General features: G+C 40.0%; 1 protein-coding gene across 6 annotated transcripts in view; it reads right to left on the bottom strand.

Moving 5' to 3' along the window:
- The window catches only part of TRIM59 (tripartite motif containing 59), a 45,936-nt gene extending 35,168 nt beyond the window's left edge, over positions 1-10,768 (bottom strand). Inside the window, exons 1-2 of one of the 6 annotated variants that reach the window (XR_012000393.1) lie at positions 10,649-10,747; positions 8,799-8,852 (exon numbers count right to left, since the gene is read on the bottom strand). The gene's annotated coding sequence lies outside the window, so the exon portion shown is untranslated. Of the gene's footprint in view, positions 1-8,798; positions 8,853-10,081; positions 10,220-10,648 lie in introns of those variants that run through there. The other 5 variants (XR_012000394.1, XM_072752380.1, XM_072752379.1 and 2 more) reach the window with 5 other exon arrangements.
- Positions 10,769-21,490: the final 10,722 nt, after the last annotated feature.

Below are 21,490 nucleotides of genomic sequence, written 5' to 3'. Positions count from 1 at the left end.
TTATTTACAGGAAAAAATCAAACGAGTAACTCCATCACTCCTGTCTATCCGTTGTTTGAGAGTATGAAGAAGCTGAAAACTACATAAAGGTTTACAAATGGACTTTAGTTTTAGTAATGAATAGCTGCTGACTTAACTTCGGATAAAACAAATCTTAGTTGGTGCTAAAGGACCAAGGCCAGGGGTTTGACATCTACTCGATGCTCATTACGCAGAGATTTTTTTTTTTAATAATCATTGTCCCTCTGAATTGTTGCTTCAGAAGTATGTGTCTGTGGTCAAGGGAAGCCAGCAGTGAAAAGCATGAAGGTGACTGAGAGATAAGTCCAAGTATACATCTTCTTGAATGAGTAGCCTTTGATGTCTCCCTACATGAAGAGCAAGTTATTTTGGTTCTTTTCATGTATGTGGAAATCCCATCTCATTTCACAAAGGGTTTAAGGCAAATCACCATCCCTAACCCACAATTTAGAAACTGATTCTTGAGAAATCCATAAATGATGAAGGAAATCATCTATGAAAACAATTTTAAAAGTTGAACTATCTAGTATGTGACTGCCGTGTTCCCCCTTGGATACGATTCCCTCCCTCGAGTGTAGGTGGTACCTGCGATTTGCTTCTAATCAAAAGATTATGGCAAATGGGATGGGATGGCACTCCTGTGATTACATTAGGTTTTTAAGATTCCAACTTGCTAGCAGTCTTGCTCTCGCTCTCCTGCTGGCTTTGAAGAAGCAAGCACCCAGGTTGTGAACTGCCTGTGAAGGGACTCACATGGCAAGGATCTGCAGGTACCTTGTAGGAGGGCTGACAGCTTCAAGGAACTGAAGTCTGCCAACAATCTGTGAGCCTCAAAGTGGACCCTTTCCCAGTCAAACTGCAAAATGAGATTACAACCCCACCAATACCTTGGTTGGAGTCTGGTAAGACCCTGAAGCAGAGAACCCAGTTCAACCACACCTGGACTCTTGACCCACAGAAACTGAGATATAAACGTATGTTGTGTTTAAGGCTTCAAAAAACAAAAATAAATAAATAAACATTTAACTAGGAGCATTTTATTTTTCAGCAACTCTATATGCAGAAGGATTTTAAGTCCAGCAATTCTCCCCTGCCGATTTCCTAAAAACCTTAAGGCCTACATTATCCAAGAGGAGGAAAGTTTTAAGAAAGGAAATCAAGGGCTCAGCAGTTTAGCGCCGCCTTCAGCCTGGAGCATGATACTGGAGACCTGGGATCAAGTCCCACATCGGGCTCCCTGCATGGAGCCTGCTTCTCCCTCTCCCTGTGTCTCTGCCTCTCTCTCTCTGTGTCTCTCATGAATAAATAAATAAATCTTTAAAAAAAATTTTTTTTTTAAAGAAAGGAAGTCAAAATGTCAAATATAGAAGGCAAGTTTAGCAGTAATATTTTAAGACATTAAGGAGACAGAACTTGCTAGGAGGGATTCTAGTAGACTGCAGTCTAGCAGTGAGAAGACTGACCATGGTCATTCTTGGTAGCCGCCTTTTGCTATGTTTTTTCCTTTTTCTTTTCTTTCCTACTTCTATGTTCCAAAAAGGATGTTTGACACTTTACACATATTACCTCATTAATCCTACCAGGAAAAAAAAATCCTACCAGGAGATAGAACGCATGTTTTTTTTTTTTGTTTTTTTTTTAACAAACTAAGGCTTAGATTGATTAAGTAGTTTTTCTCATCTAGTAAACAAGGCAGAGGTAGGTCTCAAACCCAGGCCTGCTGAACACAGATGCCCGTGTTCTTTCCACCACACTAAGACCTCAGGAGGAGAACAGAAAGTCTTAGTGTCTACAAATGCACAGGGCTTGGTAGACAGTCTCTACTTCCTTGGAAGCTACTTTTTTCTCTTTTTCTTCCTTCCTTTTCTCCCTTTTTTTTCTTTCTTCCCTCCCTCCCTTCCTCTCTCTTTTCTTTCCTATCTATAAGCACTTTATAATGATTCTGCCTTCAAGCCAAGATTGTGTTGGAATAAGGATTGTTGAATGCAAAAGTCACTTCAAAAGGAATTTATAAGAGCACATATTTATAACTGAAACAGTATTTTCAAAATGACTAATATACATTATACCTTGCCTTTGTGAATGAATAACATGAACATTAGTTACCATTGGATCCATCTGCTTTGAAGAGAAATTAGGAATACTAGCTTCTGACTTTCAAAACTAAATTCTGAAACAACATAATAGCCTTGAAGATATGCTACACTATTGTCTTGAGAAAAGAGCATCTACAAATTTTTTATGTCCTCTATTAGTGTATCAAGGATCACACTTGGCCAGTTTTGTGACTAGGAGGTCCAGAGAGGAAGAGGAAGGACAAAACGGACCTCTTCCCACATCAGGGTTAAAAAAGCATCTCTGATGCTTCAGTCTGTGTATCAACTTGCCTAGGGCGTGGGATATTCAGATATCCAGTTAAACATTATTTCTGAGTATGTCTGTGAGGATGTTTCCAGGAGAGAATTGGCATTTGAATCAGCAGCCTGAGTGAAGCCGACTGTCCTCCCCAGTGTTGGTATGCCTCATCCGGCCCACTGGGGGCCTGAATAGAACAAAAAGGGGAGGGAAGAATTTACCCTGCCTCATTGCTTGAGCTGCAACTTCAGTATTCTCCTGTGTTCAGACCGGGATTTATACAATTGGCTGCTGGTTCTCAGGCTTCAGGCTTGGACTAGAACTAAACTGTGGGCTTTCCAGAGCCTCCAGCTTGCAAGCAATGGATCATGGGACTTCTCCGCCTCCATAATCCTTTGAGCCAATACTTTTCTTTTCTTTTTTTTTTTCTTTTAAAGATTTTATTTATTTATTCATGAGAGACACAGAGAGAGGGAGAGAGGCAGAGACACAGGTAGAGAGAGAAGCAGGCTCCATGTAGGGAGCCTGATGTGGGACTCGATCCTGGGACTCCAGGATCATGCCCTTGGCTGAAGGCAGGCACTCACCCGCTGAGCCACCCAGGGATCCCTGAGCCAATTCTTCATAATAAACCTCTCTTTACATATGTGCATGTCTGTACATATATGTATTTATGTATGTATATATGTACGCGTACACTATTGGTTCTGTTTCTTTGGAGAACCCTAATATAGCATCAACAACTTGTAATGTGCAGAGAAAATGTATGTTCTCTATTTAATCTCTTGCTGATCTAGCAGACCTGGTGATCTTCCCAATGAGCTTCTACTCACAAATTCTTAGCAAAACAATGTTTGGAAATAAAATTCCAATTTGAAGTTTGTAATTTAAAATGTCTCTTTAGGGCAGCCTGGGTGGCCCAACAGTTTAGCACCGCCTTCAGTGCAGGGTGTGATCCTGGAGACCTGGGATCAAGTCCCACATCAGGCTCACTGCATGGAGCCTGCTCCTCCCTCTGCCTGTGTCTCTGCCTCTCTCTCTCTGTGTCTCTCATTCTCTCTCTCTCTCTGTCTCTCATGAATAAATAAATAAAATCTTTTTTTTTAAAAGTCTCTTTAGGTAGACTTGTGGAAACAATTGCTGAGGCTCTTTCTCTCTCTTAAGCGAGACTAGATGAGAGATGATCCTCTGTGACTCTGGACAGTTGGTTGGGGGAAGGCAAGGTCCTTAGAACCATGCTCAGTTTTTGCTTTTGTACCTGGAGGCTGCACAAAATCCATCATCTACTCAGTCCCTCTCTGTGCTGCAGGACTTCATGCCTGGAGTCTGAGGCTGGTGTGATGGGGACTGGACTCTCTCCATGTGGGCAGTGCTCCCAGTGGCTCCCCTAGCAGCCTGGCTTTCCCAGACTCCTGCTACCCGCAGTCCCCTGCATCTGCCATATTCTCTCTCTGGTCTTTAGCTTTGTTCTTCACTCTAGTCTCTGGGTGAGGGTGAATTGCTTGCTCTGCCTCACTGGGCCTCAGCATAGACCTGCTGCTCCCACTTCACAGTCTGTACTGCGTGGAAGCTGTGAGTGGCAGCTAACGTGAGGGCCTCCTGTCCAACCATACTCCATCACTACATGGATATGGAAGCTCCCTTGTCACGATAGGCAGCCTGAGGGACACCTGGGTGGCTCAGTGGTTGAGCATCTGCCTTTGGTTCAGGGCATAATCCTGGGGTCCCGGGATCAAGTCCCACATCAGGTTCCCTATAGGGAGCCTGCTTCTCCCTCTACCTGTGTCTCTGCCTCTCTCTGTGTGTCTCTCATGAATAAATAAATAAAATCTTTAAAAAAAAAGGATAGGCAGCCTAAAAGGGGGTGCTTTCAATGAGTCTGAAAGAAGGTGCATGTCCATCTTCCTCCCTCCCTAGTTCTGACTTAAAGGAAAGCAGTAGTAATAAAGACCAGTGTAGCCAGGAGACTGTCCTTGTTCTCGGTTTCTAAACAGCTTTTATTTTTTTTTTTTTTTAAGATTTTCTTTATTTATTCATGAGAGAGACACAGAGAGAGAGAGCCACAGACACAGGCAGAGGGAGAAGCAGGCTCCACGCAGGGAGCCCGATGTGGGACTCGATCCTGGGTTTCCAGGATCACACCCTGGGCCGAAGGCAGGTGCCAAACTGCTGAGCCACCCGGGCTGCCCTCTAAACAGCTTTTAGGCAAACTGCCAGGAAGCAATGTTAGGGAGCCTTCATTAAGTTTCAGAATCAAACCCAAGACATCACAGGATCTGACTAACTGAAATACCCATTGAAAAAAGAGAACTGCGGTTCTAAGGAAAGGCCTGCAGGAAGAAGATGGGACATGAAGAGAGGTGAGCAGGTGGTCCTGAGGTGCTGCTACTCTTCATGCTATCCCTTTGGCATTCATGGCAAGTTCAGAAGAGCAGGACCATAGCTGCCAGCATAAACAATGACCCTATGCTAACCCTGTCAAGTTCTTCCTCAGACCCTTCACACTCATGGGCCTGGATTTAGACTTACAACTGCAGCCTAATAATTAATGTACCTGATATATATTATAAATGAAATATAAATCATATATAAAAAACGGTCCTGTTATAATCAGCTTGAATATAAGCTCTATGAGAACAAAAACTTTCTCTCATTTTATTTACTACTGGCCGAGGGCCCAGGACAGAACCCAGCACATAGGAGGTGCTCAGGAAACACTGGTGACCTAATTAACTCATTATTGTGTGACATGTTGAAAATCTTTTCTCAGCATGTCTTATGTTGAAGGCAGTAATTCTTTATGGCTTACTTAAAAATTTCCAAGTAATAGTTACATTTTGAAGGTACACATTAGGTATATAACAACCTTTATCACAATGATAGTTTCCACCCATTAAAAGATGCTTTTACGGGCTGTGTGCATGAATGTGCTTTCTGTAATCAAAACATGTCATCCTACAACTATAACAAAAATATAAATGTTCACATTTCAAATATCAAATAAGGTACTGAGAACAAAGTTATTAATATTGGTTTGGTCTACTATATGTTATCTTTTGCCATTCAATTTGCCAAATATTTATGAAGCATAATTGTTAATAAGAGAAGTGAAATATTTGACATTGAATGCAGCCCTTCTATGTGGGGAGCTAGGAAACCTGCACCCTTAGGAAAGAGCTAAGTAACAATACAGTGAATACGTGATGAAATGCTCCAATGAGCATTATCAACGGTGAATATTCTGGGAGCATGAAAAGCAAAGGTGAGGTCTTTGTGAACTACAAGAGACAAAGGAGGCTTCGGGAGGAAGTCAAGTCTGAGCTGGAATAGAAATAGCTCCACCTTGGCCCCTTGCTTACAGGGTCTGCTCTGGTCCTTCTTAAGACACATTCCACCACAAGAGTGAGGGGTCTGTAAGGAAATGTCCACCCTGAGCCTACATCCCCCATCTCTTCTGGACCATGTTCTGTGTACTAGGACCCCAGAATTCTGGTTAAACACTCTGAGCCCACTTCCAGGGCCCACTCAGTGCCTCTCCTGCTGGCAGCCACAGGCAGGTAAAGGACTGAGTAGAAGGTGAAAGAGCAGCAGGGTGTGCCAAGGGCCTGAGGCTGAGGACCAGGGGCTAGCTGCTTCTTTACCACCACATTCTGTCATAGAACAAGAATTCTAAATTAGGACTCAACCTTCTAGGTTATTATGGAGGTCAATGGAGGGAGAATGCAGGCGCCAAACCGCTGCGCCACCCAGGGATCCCAGCCATGAGCAATATTGATTCAAGTTTGTACTTTGGTTCCAGGCCTGACAAAGATTAGGGGCAAGCCTGACCAGGAAGAATGGGGAAGGTGTAGAAGAACTGGTATTTTAGGAGATCAGAACATCTAGGAGAAGTGCTGAGTGAGCTCCATGTGAGAGGTTAGAATGTGTCTCTCATAGTACTCGGGAAGATGGATAGTAGATGGATGCTTTTCGATGAATAAGAGAAGCTCTTACCTGAATCTGTGTACACAAAAGTTAATAAATCATAAGCTCATATGACTTATGGTGATTCTATGGGCTATTTTCTTTCAATAAATTCCTTGTTGCTTAAATCAAACAGAGTACACTTCTGAATTGCAATTAAGACTGGTATAAAAAGGCCAGGGACGATATGCTCTATAATAACAAATTAAAAAACAAACAAATAAACAAAGCTGGCACCAAGCAAAATGCCTAGCAGAATTAGTAAGTAAATTGTGGTTTATCCATATACCAAAATACTATGTAGGCATTAAAAGCCATGGAGTAAAAAAAAAAAAAAAGGGTAGAAAATAATTTTGTAACTTGGGAAACTGCTCATGAGGTAAGTGAAAAGAGCAAGATATAAAACTGTACATGGTATGATACCAAGTTTGTTTTTTAAAAATACACCATATGGGGATCCCTGGGTGGCTCAGCGGTTTGGCACATGCCTTCGGCCCAGGGTGTGATCCTGGAGACCCGGGATTGAGTTCCACATTGGGCTCCCTGCATGAAGCCTGCTTCTCCCTCTGCCTGTGTCTCTGTCTCTCTCTCTCTCTCTGTGTCTCTCATGAATAAATAAATTCAAAAAAAAAAAATTAAAACACACCATATGCATACTGAAAAGCCTTAAAAAAATACATCATAATGGGAACAATAATTATTTCTGTTTGGTGGATTATAGAAGCTTATTTTCCCTTATTGCCATATTTTATAGGTTGAATGTATATTACAATTATAAACGACTGTTATAAACACATATACCCACATGCACATACACCTAAGATCTGGGGAAAGGATATAAAGAGCAAAATTAAGAGTTAGCACCAGAAAATTCCATTCCAGTATGGTGATGAAATGTGTATTTTCTGTATTTCCATATGAGAATGTGTTGAAATGAAAATGTAGAAGAGCAAGAGGGTAAACCCTTAACAGTAAGGAGAACAGGTAAAGGTGTAAAACCCTAGAAGGGAGGTGTCAAGTGATTTCAGAAAAATGAGCAGCAGATAGGAGCAGGCTGAGCAGAGTGGAGGGTGCCCATAAGTACAAGAGACTGGAGTGGAGATGAGGGTGGACTGGAGTGATGGAAAGCTGAAGAGGCTCCAGACCAGGAGTGAGGGGGCAGATGGATGAGAAAGGGTCTGAAAACAAGGATAAACTGAAGGTTAACAATTGGCCCCTTAAACTGTGCTCTCTACCCTTATGTGCATACAAAACAATTGACATTTATCTTGAAGGCAAAAAAAGGAAAAGAAAAACAAGTGGGCTCTAGCCAAAGAAAATGATCTGCTTAGAGAGCACTAAGGCTTCCTCTCTCCTATTTGGAAATGTTGAGGATGTCAGTCTGATGATCAGCATCCTGTCCACACACTGTAAAGCAAAGTCGGCAGTCAATAAGAACTCAACAAAGTATGCAGAATTCTGAGTCTTGTCAGTTTAAGGAAAGCCTCTTGCATTTAAGGAATGCAACAGCAGAGAAAACTCACATTAACTGCCTGGCTTAATCAAGCTGATCCTCCATTCTTAAAGAGGAACAGAAAGCCAAGGATCGCTGCACACATGAAGACCAGTGGCAAGGAAGGTGAGGATCAAGCTAAGCAAAACACCTGACCACAGAGAAAACAATGCAATTCAGGGAACAGATGGTGGGGTAAATATCCTTCAAATTAATATTTAGAGAGATTTAAGAAGTCAGTAACCCATGAAACAAGAATAGATTGCAAAGGAATATTCAGGAACACAAATGAAGCTACTGAAAATGGAAAAAAAAAAGGTTGCCAAGGTTAAAATAGATATTCATAGAAGGACTATTAGATAAAGTAAAAAAAATAAACAAACAAAAACCCTCTTAGAATGTTAAGCAAAAAAAGGCAAAGGGATGAAAAGTAGCAACTAAGTTTCAGCATTTATGTTCCAAAAAAAGAGAAGAGAGAAAATGGCGAAGAAATTATCAAAAAAAGTACAAAACATTTCCAAGACCTGAAGGAAGACATGACTCTGCCATATGTGATAAAATAAGCAAGATTCATGCTAGATATATCATCAAGTTTCAGAATACCTAATATAAAGAGATCATTAAAAGGCTCAGAGAGGAAAGGAGGATAAACAGACTACCAATAAAGCAATGAGAATCCAATTGTCATGAAAATTATCAGCAGTAATATTAGGTGTCAGAAGACAATGAAATAATTATTTTAACACTCTGAGAATTCTAGATTCAAATGCAGAATTCTATACCTTGTCAAATGTTCGTGAAGGTAAAAATAAAGATATTTTTAGATGTGCAAAGACTTCAAAAATTTACCTCCATGAGCCATTTCTGAGGGAAGTTACCTGAAGATAAGTATCTATAAAACAAAAGGAATAAACAAGAAAGAGAAAACCAAGGGATCGATAAAGGAATTAATCAATTCCTGGCTTACCACTTGCAGGGAATCTACATTACAGCAGACAGTGGAAGACTCTGGAAGGGATGCCTTGGGAGCAAAAAGGAGAGAATATTAATCCCAGCACACTACTTTGCTCTGTAGTGAGCAACATGTTCATAGTAATGTAACCTTATTCATTACTTTTCAACTTTTAGAATCAATCCAGAGTCAAGACAGGTAAAACAATTATGGTTACAGAATAAGATGAAAAATAAATTGAACAGTTTACAGTAACATTAGTCATAATAGCAAAAAAAAAAAAAAAAAAAAAAAAGAGTGGAAACAACCAAAATGTCCATCAGTTGAGACAGACCAATAAAATGAGCTATATCCACACATTGGGATATTGTTCAATCATAAAAAGGAATGAGATACTGATATACGCTAAAACATGGGTGACCCTCAAAAACATTATGCTAAGCTAAGAAAGTCACAAAAGACCATATATTGTATGACTCCATTTATCTGAAGTGCCTAGGAGAGGTAAATCTATAAAGACAGAAAGCAGATAAGTAGTTGTGCATGGCTGGAGGAGTTGTGGGGAAATGAGAAGTGGCTGCTGATGGGAACAGGACTTCTTTTTGGAGTAATGGACATGTTCTGAAATTAGATTATGGTGATGGCTGTACAACTCTGTTGTGCATTAAAACCATTGAATTCTACACTTCAAATGCATGGACTTCATAGCATACAAATTATATCTCAACCAAAAAAAATTTTTTTAAAGCAAATCTAACAAAAGTTGGGGGGTGGAAGAGGGGCACAGGGGTGAAAAGAAGAGTTGAAGTGATAATACTCTCATCTTACATACCAGGGGCTTAAGAGATAATGTTGAAAACTTACAGAATAAGGAATGGGGGTGGGGGTTAATGAACAAAGTATAAAGCTACCCGTTAGAGGAATTCAAAAATAATTTATCAAAATTGGGAAGAGAATGAGAAAAATGAAAGGGGAAGGTGTTGGTGAGCTACGTTTTTGTCTTTCATATTACGGGTAGCATATACTTTTTAACGTTGATATAATAAAAAGTAGACACATATGCATATTATTTAAAGTGTTGGGGGGGGAACCTCAGTATCAATAAAAGGTAGTTTTGGGGAATGGGAGTGGGGGAGAGAGGAAGACTGGTATCTTGCGACAAGTAACTTTTGTGCTGTGTTTTTGTTTTGAACCACAAGCTGATAGTGCAAAAAATAAAAAAATAAAAAAAAAAAAATAAAGCAAAAAAGAAAACAAAATAAGACTATGATTATAAAATTAGGAGAATATTCACATACCTCTCCAAATACGTGATCTGGTATGAAAATGCACTGCCTATATTTTCAATCTCCAACTGGATCCTTGAAAATTTCAAGCTAAGTGAAAAATTTCTGTCCTGAGAGGAATTTTTCTTTTTTCTTTTTTTTTTTTTTTCTGAGAGGAATTTCAATACTGCCTTCCTCCACACAGCCTTGGGCCTGCCACCTTGTGGCGGCGAGAGTGAAACTTTATGTGATAACTACACGTTTGTTTATTACTATTCACGTGGCTGGAAAAAAATCCGAAAAATAGATCTTAAAATATCATTTAACTAAAACTTGTCTCCAACACTGTCCTTCAGAAAGTAGGCTCTTCTCCACAGAGAATCCAATTTGAGTAGTTTCTTGTGAATATTATTCCGGAGCATATTAAGCTTATGGAAGCAAACGTGTAGCTATATATATATATATATATATATTTTTTTTTTTTTTTTTTAACACAGATATAGGATACTATACACATTTTGCATTTTCACTCAAAAGAATTGGAGGGGGTTTTCTACGTTAATTTTTTAATGTATTACTTTTTAAAAAAAGAGATCTTACTTAGGGGCGCCCGGGGGGCCCAGCGGGGTGAGCGTCCGCCTCCAGCTCGGGGCTCGACCCCGGTGTCCCGCGGGCTCCTCGCTCCCGCGCCCGCCGCTCCACCGGGGGCGCCTCTCAGATTCTTGAGAGATTTTCTCAGCTCTTGAGAGGGCGCATGCGCGCGCGGGGGTGCGCATGCGCAGGGGGAGGCGCTGCGCATCCCCCTCAGTACCCAGGACTGGTGATGTTGAGCGTCTCTTCCTGGGTTTGCCACGCGTGTATCATCTTTCATGACCTGTCTATGCACTTTTTTCTCATCTATTTTTTTCTCATTTTAAATTGGGCTGTTTTCTTATTGAATTTTGAGAGCTTATTTATTTATGATTTTATTTATTTATTCATCACAGACAACAGGCAGAGGGAGAAGCAGGCTCCACGCAGGGAGCCCGACGCGGGACTCGACCCGGGTCTCCAGGGTCACGCCCTGCCTGGGCCGAAGGCGGCGCTAAGCCGCTGAGCCACCCGGGCTGCCCGAAAGCTTTTTTATTTTGAGGTTACACGGATTTCCCACATAAGCATCTTAAGTCCTCTTCGCCTTCATCTGGCAGACTTCTTATAGAGTTTACTCCTCGGATAAAATTTCGACCGTAAATATATTTTTACCGTATCTTTTATTTTTTCTTGGGGGGGGGGGGGGCGGCAGAGGGAGGGTGGAATCCTAAGCAGGCTTCAGGCCCAGCCCAGCGTGAGGCGGACGCAGGCTCGACCCCACCACCCTGGGCTCGCGACCTGAGCCGACATCAGGAGTCGGACGCTTGCGGAGCGGCCCAGGGGCCCCGCCCTATCTTCTGTAGGACACACACACGCGCTGCTGCGGAAGGGGCCTGGCGGAGCTGCTCGGGGACAGCGGCCGTGTGGAGAGGGCACGGCCTGAGGGCACAGCAGGAACTGGTCCCTGAAGGTCACTAGGCTCCAGTGGTAAATAAAATGGACACATGGCATCCAAAACTGTCTTCCTCCCACATAGTTTTGTGAGGTCACTCCGGTTTGCTCTATGGACGAAGCCTAACAGTGTGCCAGCTGGTAATGGAAAAATGTTTACATGGTCTACCTCCAGCAAAGTCGTGCAAAGAAGGGTGGATTTGGAGCTAAGAGACAACTGTTTTGTTTTTTTTTTTTTAATTTTTATTTATTTTTGATAGTCACAGAGAGAGAGAGAGGCAGAGACATAGGCAGAGGGAGAAGCAGGCTCCATGCACCGGGAGCCCGACGTGGGATTCGATCCCGGGTCTCCAGGATCGCGCCCTGGGCCAAAGGCAGGCGCTAAACCGCTGCGCCACCCAGGGATCCCGAGACAACTGTTAATAGATATGCCTCGAAATACTTTAGGCTATTTCCTCTTTTCTATTTCTACCATGTACTGCCCTATTCAGGACCTCCTTATCTCATGCTCAATTGCTCTGAAAGCTTCCCAATTAGCCTTCCTGGCTCTATTCCTACCTTCCTGAAATCCATGTTCAACAAAGTTGACAGTGATGTATTTAAAAAGTTGAAAAGGATCCTCTCTCACTGAAAGTCGCTAAATCCCTCTCCCTAAATAAAGCATCTTATGTGTTGCTTGTTCTGGTTCCTTCCCGCCACTCCCTGATGGAAACCTTTAGAGTTAAAACGATTACAGGCATACCTTGAAGATACCGCAGGTTTAGTTCCAGACCAACTCAATAGAGTTGAATGGATTTTTTGGTTTCCCACTGCATATAAAAGTTGTTTATACTATTCTGTCCTCTATCTGTGCAATAGCATTGTATCTAAAATGTACATACCTTAATTTAAAAATGCTCTGTAGTTAAAAAATGCTAACCATTATCTGAGTTTTAGCTAATCCTAATGTTTTTGCTCGTGGAGGCCCTTGCCTCAATGTTGATGCTGTTGACTGCTCAGGGTGGTGGTTGCTGAGGGTGGACTGGCTATGGCAATTTCTTAAAACAAGACAATACTAAAGATTGCTGCATTGACTGAGTTCTTCCTTTCACAAATGATTTCTCTGTGACATGCTATGATGTTTGCATTTTACAGCAGAACTTTCAAAATTGGGAGTCAAACCTCTCAAACCCTACTGCTGCTTTATCAAGTTAAGTTCATGTAATTTTCTAAATCCCTTGTTGTGATTTCAACCATCTACAGTGTCTTCACCAGAAGTAGATTCCAGCTCAAGAAAGCACATTTTTTTCTAAAATTTAATTTTTTTAAAAGATTTTATTTGAGAGAGTGAGTACAAGTGAGAACAGGACTGGAGAGGCAGAGGGAGACGGAGAAGCAGGCTCCCTGCTGAGCAGGGAGCCCTAAAGAGTTTGAGAGAGGGAGAAAGAGAGAGAGAAAGTGAGCACACAGGGGTGTGGCATAGGGAGAAGAGAGAGACAGAGGGAGAGGGAGAAGCAGGCTTCCACTGAGTATGGAGCCTGATGCCAGGCTTGATCTCATGACCCTGAGATCATGACCTGAGCTGAAACCAAGAGTCAGATGCTTAAACGACAGAGCCACCCAGGCGCCCTAACACTTTCTTTGTTCATCTATAAAAAGCAACTCCTCATCCATTCAGTCCCATCTTCAGGCTCCACTTCTAATTCTAGTTCTCTTGCTATTTTCATATCTGCAGTTACTTTCTCCACTGAAGTCTTGAATTCCTCAAAGTCACTCATAAGGGTTGGATTCAACTTCTTCCAAACTCCTGATAATGTTGATATTTTGACCTCTTTCCATAAATCACTAATGGTCTTAATGGTATCTAGAATGGTGAATCCTCTCCAGAAGGTTTTGTTTACTTTGCCCAGATCCATCAGAAAAATCACCACTACGGCCTTACAAATTGTATTTTTTAAATAATAAGACTTAAAAGTTATTCCTTGAAATTATTCCTTGATCCATGGGGTGCAGAATGGATATTGTATTCACAGGCATGAAAACAACATTAATATCATTGTACATCTCCATCAGAGCTCTTGGATGCTCTGTCAATGGGCAGTCGTATTTTGATAGGAATCTTTTTTCCTCCTGAGCAGTAGGCCTCAACAGTGGACTTAAAATATTCAACAAAGTTGAATATTTTAACAAGTTATAAACAGATGCACTATCATCCAAGCTTTGTTGTTGCACTTAGAGAACACAGGCAGAGTAGACTTAGTATATTTCTTAAGGGCCCTAGGATTTTCAGAATGGCCAATAAGCACTGGCTTCAGCTTAAAGTCATGTTTCATTCGCTCCTAACAAGAATAAGCCTGTCCTTTGAAATTTTGAAGCCAGGCACTGACTTCTCCTCTCCAGCAATAAAAAGTCTAGATGGCATCTTCTTTCAATGGAAGGCTATTTCATCTATTGAAAATCTATTGTTTAGGGTAGCCACTTTTATTACTTGGCTAGTTTTTCTGGATAATATGCTGCAGGCTCTCTATCACAACTTGCTGCTTCATCTTGCACTTTATGTTATGGAGATGCTTCTTTCCCTAACACTCATGTGCCATTACCTGTTAGCACAAACTTTTCTTCTGCAGCTTCCTTACCTCTCTCAGCCTTCTTAGAACTGAAGGGAGTTAGGATCCTGCTCCAGATTAGGCTTTGACTTAAGGGAGTTGTGGTTGGTTTGATCTTCTATCAAGACCACTAAAACTTTCTCCATATCAGCAATAAGGCTGTTTGCTTTCTTATCATTTGTGTGTTCCCTGGCATAGCATTTCTAATTTCCTTCAAGAACTTTTCCTTTGTATTCACACCTTGACTAACTGTTGCAAGGACCTTGTACAAGAATAATATGAAAATTTTATGCCAAAAAATTGGACAACCTAGAAGAAATGGATAAATTCCTAGAAATATATAACCTACCAAAACTGAAGCAGGAAGAAACAGAAAATGTGAACAGACCAATTACCAACAGTGAAATTGAATCAATAAAAAACTACCAACAAACAAAAGTCTAGGACCAGACAGCTTCACAGGCAAGTTCTACCAAACATTTAAAGAAGAGTTAATACCTATTCTCAAACTGTTCCAAAAAATGGAAGAAAAAGGAAGACTTCCAAATTTATTCTATGAGGCCAGTATCATCCTGATACCAAAACCAAAGACACCACCAAAAGAGAACTACAGGGAGTACCTCTGATGAACACAGATGCAAAAATCTTCAACAGAATACTAACAAACTGATCCAACAATACATTTTAAAAAATCATTCATCACAATCCAGTAGGATTTATTCCCAGGATACAAGGGTTTTGTTTTTTTGCAAGAGTGGTTCAGTATTCACAAAGCAGTCAGCATGATGCATCACATCAATAAAGGAAAGGAGAAAAAACATATGACCATTTCAATACATGCAGAAAAAGCATTTGACAAAGCACAACATCCATTCATGATAAAAACCTTCAATAAAGTAGGTCTCAAGGGAACATAACTAACCATAATAAAGGCCGTATGTGAAAAACCCACAGCAAACCGCATACCCAATGGGGAAAAACAGAGCTTCCCCCCTAAGTTCAGGAACAAGACAAGGATACATACTTTCATGTTTATTCAACATAGTACTAGAAGTCCTAGCCAAAGCAATCAGACAAGAAAAAGAGGTAAGAAGCATCCAAATTAGTAAAGAAGTAAAACTTTCACTATTTGTAAAAGACAAAAATCCTAAAGATTCCATCCCCAAATTACTGGAACTGAAAAATGAATTTGGTAAAGTTGCAGGATACAAAAATCAATGTACAGAAATTTGTTGCATTCCTATACACTAATAATAAAGGAGCAGAAAGTGAAATTAAGAGAACACCACTTAAAATTGCACCAAAAGTAATAAACTATCTAGGAATAAACTTAACCAAAGATGTGAAAGACCTGTACTCTGAAAACTATAAGACAATGATGAAAAAAATTCAAGATGATGCAAAGATATGAAAAGATGGGGCACTTGTGTGACTCAGTTAAGTGTCTGCCTTTGGCTGGGGTCATTGAACCAAGCCCCACATCAGGCTCCCTGCTCAGTGGGAAGCCTGCTTTTCCCTCTCCCTCTGTCTGCCACTCCCCTAGCTTGTACTGTCAAGTAAATAAAATCTTAAAAAAAAAAAAAAAAAAAGAAAAGAAAAGACACTCTGTGCTTATGGACTGGAAGCAAAATGTCTATACTACCCAAAGCAATCTACAGATTTAGTGCAATTTCTATCAAAATGCCAAGATTTCTTACAGAACTAGAACAAACAATCCTAAAATTGTATTGAACCAATAAAGGCCCTGAAAGGCCAAAGTAATCTTGAAAAACAAAACTGGAGGTATCACAATTCCAGATTTCAAGTTATAGTACAAAGCTGTAGTAATCAAAACAGTATGGTACTGACACAAAAATAGACATATAGATCAACAGAATAGAAAACCCAAAAATGAACTCACAATTATATGGTCAATCTTCAACAAAGGAGGAAAGGATATGCAATGGCAACTAGGAGGCAGAATGGTGATTTCAGAGAAAGTTGACACTAGATTGAGGATCAATGGACATGTCATAGATGATTGTTTGAGTGTGACCACTGTGTCCATATAAATTAAAGGGGGTTTAGGGTGAAAGTAGAATCTAGGTCTAGAATTAAACCCTTAAAGCATTTAATGACCAGGAAAAAAGATGTACTAGAAAAGAGACAATGCTGGTTAAGGGCCTGGGGCAGCATGAGAGGAGGCAGCAATGATCAAAGAGGACAAACAATAAAATATTGTGAAAAATCTAGCGGTCAAGTATCTAATGTTTCTGAGTCAAGATAAAGAGAAAAAAAAAGCCCACTTATTGAACTATAGGTATTGGTGATTTTTCAAGGGCTTTATAGAATGACAGGGCAAATGAGATTGTAATGGGTTAAGTGAATGAGACTTGAGCAATATGACGGCACAAGCAAACTTCTCAAGAGAACTTTGGCTTTGATGGTAAAGGGAGGATGGTTTAGTAGCTGGGAGTGCTGTACTGCCATTTTAAGATAGGAAATAATTCAACATATTTAAATGTTAATAGAAAAGAATCATTTTGAAGGAGAACAGTTGGATATGAAGATGAAAAAAGTCATTATTCATAGTGTGAGATTCCTGAGAAGTAGCAAGAAATAGAATTCAAGACAATGGGACTGCCCTGGTTATGAGGAAAGACATCTTAGAGCAGAAAGGAGTGGATGAGTTATATATGCAGACTTATTAAAAAAACAACAATTTATTTGAGAGAGAGCACACGTAAGCAGGGGGAGGGTCAGAGGGAGAGGAGAGAATTCTGAGACTCCACACCCAGTGCAGAGCCTAAGATGGGGCTTGATCCCATGACGCTGAGATCACCACCTGAACCAAAACAAGTCGGCTGCTCAGCTGCCACCCAGGTGTCCATGTATGTGGATTTCTTAGCTGGAAGTGATCCAAGGAGTTCCTCCCATATATTTCTTTGCCATCTCTCCCCACCAAAATAGGAAAGGCCATCTACTAAGAAAGAGGGGGAAGCAGGGGTTGAGGGTTTGAAAAAAATGAAGTCTGAACAGGTGAAGTCTGAAGTTGCAGATAAATGAATTCAGACACACTAAATTTTTGTGTGCTCCATCAAGTGCTCTGATACAGTCCCCAGACAGTGGGGTGTAATAAAGATAACATGTATATCTTTATACCTACTGCTTTTTCCCTTGTTTATGACTGTCTCTCCTCATAAACTGAGAGCATGTGCTACATTTTAATTGGCTTTGTGTCCCTAGCTCCTGACTTAATGCTTAGTCCAATGTGGGTTATATTTGTCAAATGTAAAGATGAATAAAGCTTCTATGTTTATTTGCAGTAAAAGCTAAATGAAATTTCCCCTAGCTGCTCTAAGTGCTTATTATCTACCTGGGATATTCAAAATGTATTATATCAATTTTTCTTGAAGATTTCTTATTTATTCATTTGAGAGTGAGTACAAGCAGGGTGGAGGGTCGGAGGGAGAGGGAGAAACAGGCTTCCCAATGAGCAGGGAGCCCAGCGGGGGATCAGTCCCAGGGTCCAGAGATCATGATCTAGGCTGAAGGCAGATCAGGCAGACTGAGACACCCAGGTGCTCCTGTTTTACATGTATTAGCTTATTTACGTTTTAAAATAACCCACTGAGATAGGCATTATAACTTTCCATTTTTTTCAGATGAAAAGACAGAAGAACATATAGTAACTTTATCAGGTCTTACAAGAATTAAGATGCAGAGTTGGGATTTGATTACCAGATTACCAAATGGACCAAGGTCTGAATTCAGTACTGAATTGTACTGAATTTTCTGCAATAGCAGGAAAAGAATGGGTAAACACCATGGTAATTTTCAGAATTGTTTGGATAGGGACTAGACAAAATTGAAGGAGTTCCTTGTGCTTGCTTGCTCCTAGTTATTTCTAGCAACTAAAATCTGTGTAATTGCTATTCAGGCAGAAGAAATATTATGTAATTATTTCCAATCAATGAACACAGCAACATCAGTAACCAAAAATACATTCTAATAATTTTGTACTATAGGTAGACTAAAACAACAGCCATTTACCTTTATGATTTGGATAGTTTCTTTGTAAAAACTTATTGAAGTTATTTCAAAACTGATATCTGAAAATCCCACGAAGATCCATTTCAATATCTTATGTGTCAGATATCCAGATCTGATATCAGGTAAAACATCAAAAATGAAGAAATGACCACTCATCTGGCAAGGGATGAAATATCTTTCTTTCTGATAGGAAGCATTCTAAAACTCAGGTGTAATGAGGCAAATTTTTAAATTCCAAATCAGAAGGTGACTTTTAGAAGTAGTCCCTACAATCAGTTTGTCAAGAGAGGATGCACCATTATTGCAAACATTTACAGAATTCACGGCAATGTCATGTGGTTTACAGAGCTTGGTTTATATGCAGAACTCACCCTTAAGCTTACAATCTAGTGGAAAGATGGAGAAATGCAGATGGGACAAGGGCAATGACTGATAGTCTCCACAGACTGAAAATTGCCATAAATATAAGACAATTACAAAATAAGTTTATGGGGATGGCAAGGGTAGTAGACAGTACTGGACAAATTTGGCTTCCTGAATAGACAGAGATCTGGAAAATTCAAGGTACAAACAGTGGAATCGAGAACCACGACACAAACCAGACGCTATCTATCTACTGCCTCTTTACAGCTGGGCAGAACTGCAAAAAGAGGAACATGGGGACAGAACAGGAAAACAGACTTTTCAGTTCTCTAGCACCTCTGAGCACTCGTTAACTCCGACTGGAACGAGGTCACTAAACTTAAGTACCTTAAACAGCTAGCCTATAACCACCCTAAATGGGCTCAAAGGAGGAAAAAGAAGTAAAAAAGTTTCTATGCACCAGTTATAAAAGTGGGACACCCTGAAGGCTGCAATGGGAGCTAATAGATTTGAGGCAGAATGTTAACTGTTTATGGAGGGAGTACTGTGCCAAGTATAAAGGTAACTGGTTGGAGATAGAAAATACCCATAAAAGCTAAGCTTTATGTTAATGAGTTGAACAAGGGGACAACTCATAAAAAAACAAGTACAGTAATATGGCAGGAGAAAATAGGCCTATGTTGATTCCTTCCCAACCCCACAATTATGAGCCAAAATGGGGAGGGTTTTTTTTTTTTTTTCAGGTAAGAAAATACCCTAAGCAGAATCCAAGACTTGAATATTTATCATTGATGATCATGTGTAAAGAGTGAAAAGGTAACTGTGTATAAAGGATGGGGTAGAGGTGGCTTACAAGGCTCAAAAAACAGGAATGGAGAAGACAGACGCTGAATGAATCATCAGGAAAGCAGATAACTGGAGATTGAGAGCATAACAAGGATATAGGTTTAAGTAGATCATTAAATATACTTTTGGTTATTAGGCATTTTAAACTGTTGGAGTAAAAAAATAGATGAGGAAGGAAATCTCAGTTAAGGTTAGAGTAACAAGGACTCCACCAGCCATACAAAACACGAGTACAACATGGACAGGGAAAACAGGACTTACCCCTTTGCAGAGTAACAAAAGAAAAATTAAAGTGGAAAAGGCTAAAAAATTCCTTCATGAATAAGACCGGAAGAACTGATGGTCTGGAAAAGCTAAGTAACCAGGAGTAAGCAGCGTATTTAGAGCTGCAAAATACAAAATCTGTGGCGAGGAGGCAGACACTGAGGCAAGAATATGGAAAGAGGTAGAATGGAAAGAACCCATAAGGCAGGAATTTTCTTCACATTCAGCTGCCCTTATTCACAATTTAGCAGCTGTCATTTTTATAAACAGTACAACTTAACATGGACATTCTGAACCAAATTTGTCACTTTAGGGGCCTGAATTTAACAGGAATACTAAAAATTAATGGAATTGCTAGGTCAAGTCAGGGAAAAAATACTGTTTCTTTCTTTCTTGTATGTTGTTGCTGTGCTAGTTGAATATGCAATTTGACACCACAGTTGCTTCTGATCACACTGGGATACACACTTGACAAATCTTTATTTAAAAAATCTTCCTTTAATTTAGGAACTTAGATTATCGTAAGGCTGTCAATGTGCATCCTGATTTTGTTTAAAGGGATCTTTTATTTCCGTACTTCTATTTTTAAAAAATACTTTATTAGTGTGCTTATTTTTTAAAGGTTTGTAGATAAACTTATTTTTTTTTTTTTTTACTTTTTATTTTTTTAAAGTACAAGTCATTTATTTCTAAGCCATGCCTGATGTGGGACTTGAACTCATGACCCCAAGATCAAGAGTCGTATGCTCCACCAACTAAGGCAGCCAGGCAAACCAAGGTGCTTATTTATTACAGAGTAAGTAATTTTCTCCTTCAAACGTCCAAAACATCAAGTTTGTTACACATGGATTTACTAGTTTGGGACTACTGGAACAAAAAACGTCTGGGTAAATTTTCCTTTCCTAGTCATAGTAAATTACTGGCTGACATTTAATGAGTTTTGCTAAGGTATAAAACAATTAAGAAGTAAAAAGGTGCAAACATTTAGATACCCTGAACTTCAAAATAGTCCACAATGGAACCTTTATACTTATAATTCTAACTGAACTTTATACTTGAGGTAAATAATTCATCAAGCCTCAGAAATCAACAACTGGTAACTGACTCTGATTGAACCTAAACTGGCCTGTTTATAGCTTACCATCTTAATTCGACTTTGAAAACTCAAAAAGAAAACTAGAAAACTCAGGCAAGCTTCTACAAAGTGTTAGCCATTCCTCAACATACAGTTAGAAAAAGGTATATCAACACTTTATACATTGATTCATGAATTTAAATGAACTGTTCTAGAACAATAGTTGAAGCATACCTTCCAGTGGTATGGGAATTGAGATCTGGGTCTACCCTTAGTAGCTGTGTGACCCTGGACAAGTCGCCTCTTGGGAATCATTTAAAGGGGAGGGTTAAGACAGACTATTTACATTCTGAAATTCATGGATTCCTATGATTCTCTAAAGCGGTTATGTTCATGCATTTTGGGAGGAAGATGGTCCAGAGCTTTCATTAAATTCTAATAGTCCAAAAGCAAACATGCAATATATTAGGGGATCACTTCTAAATTGCTCCAGGGTCTAAAGACTGTTCTCCTTTCTGCTAGACAGAACTCTTAAGATGGATCCCAAGATTCCCTGATGCATGTGCCCTTTATAATCCCCTTCCCTCAAGTGTGGGCAGGATCTGTGAATATGATAGATATTACAGGTTACAGTATAAGACAAAGAGGAAGGGATTTTGCAGGTGTAATTAAAGTACTAATCAGTTTGGCTTTGAGATCATCAAGAGGGTATTATCCTGGGTGAGCCTGACTTAATCAGGTAAACCCTCAAAAAAA

Source organism: Vulpes vulpes, chromosome 3 (assembly GCF_048418805.1).
Source record: "Vulpes vulpes isolate BD-2025 chromosome 3, VulVul3, whole genome shotgun sequence".
In the NCBI taxonomy this organism is placed as follows: Eukaryota; Metazoa; Chordata; class Mammalia; order Carnivora; family Canidae; genus Vulpes; species Vulpes vulpes.
The sequence above is the reverse complement of the archived record's forward strand: the minus strand, read 5'-3'. Positions and strand labels throughout refer to the sequence as shown.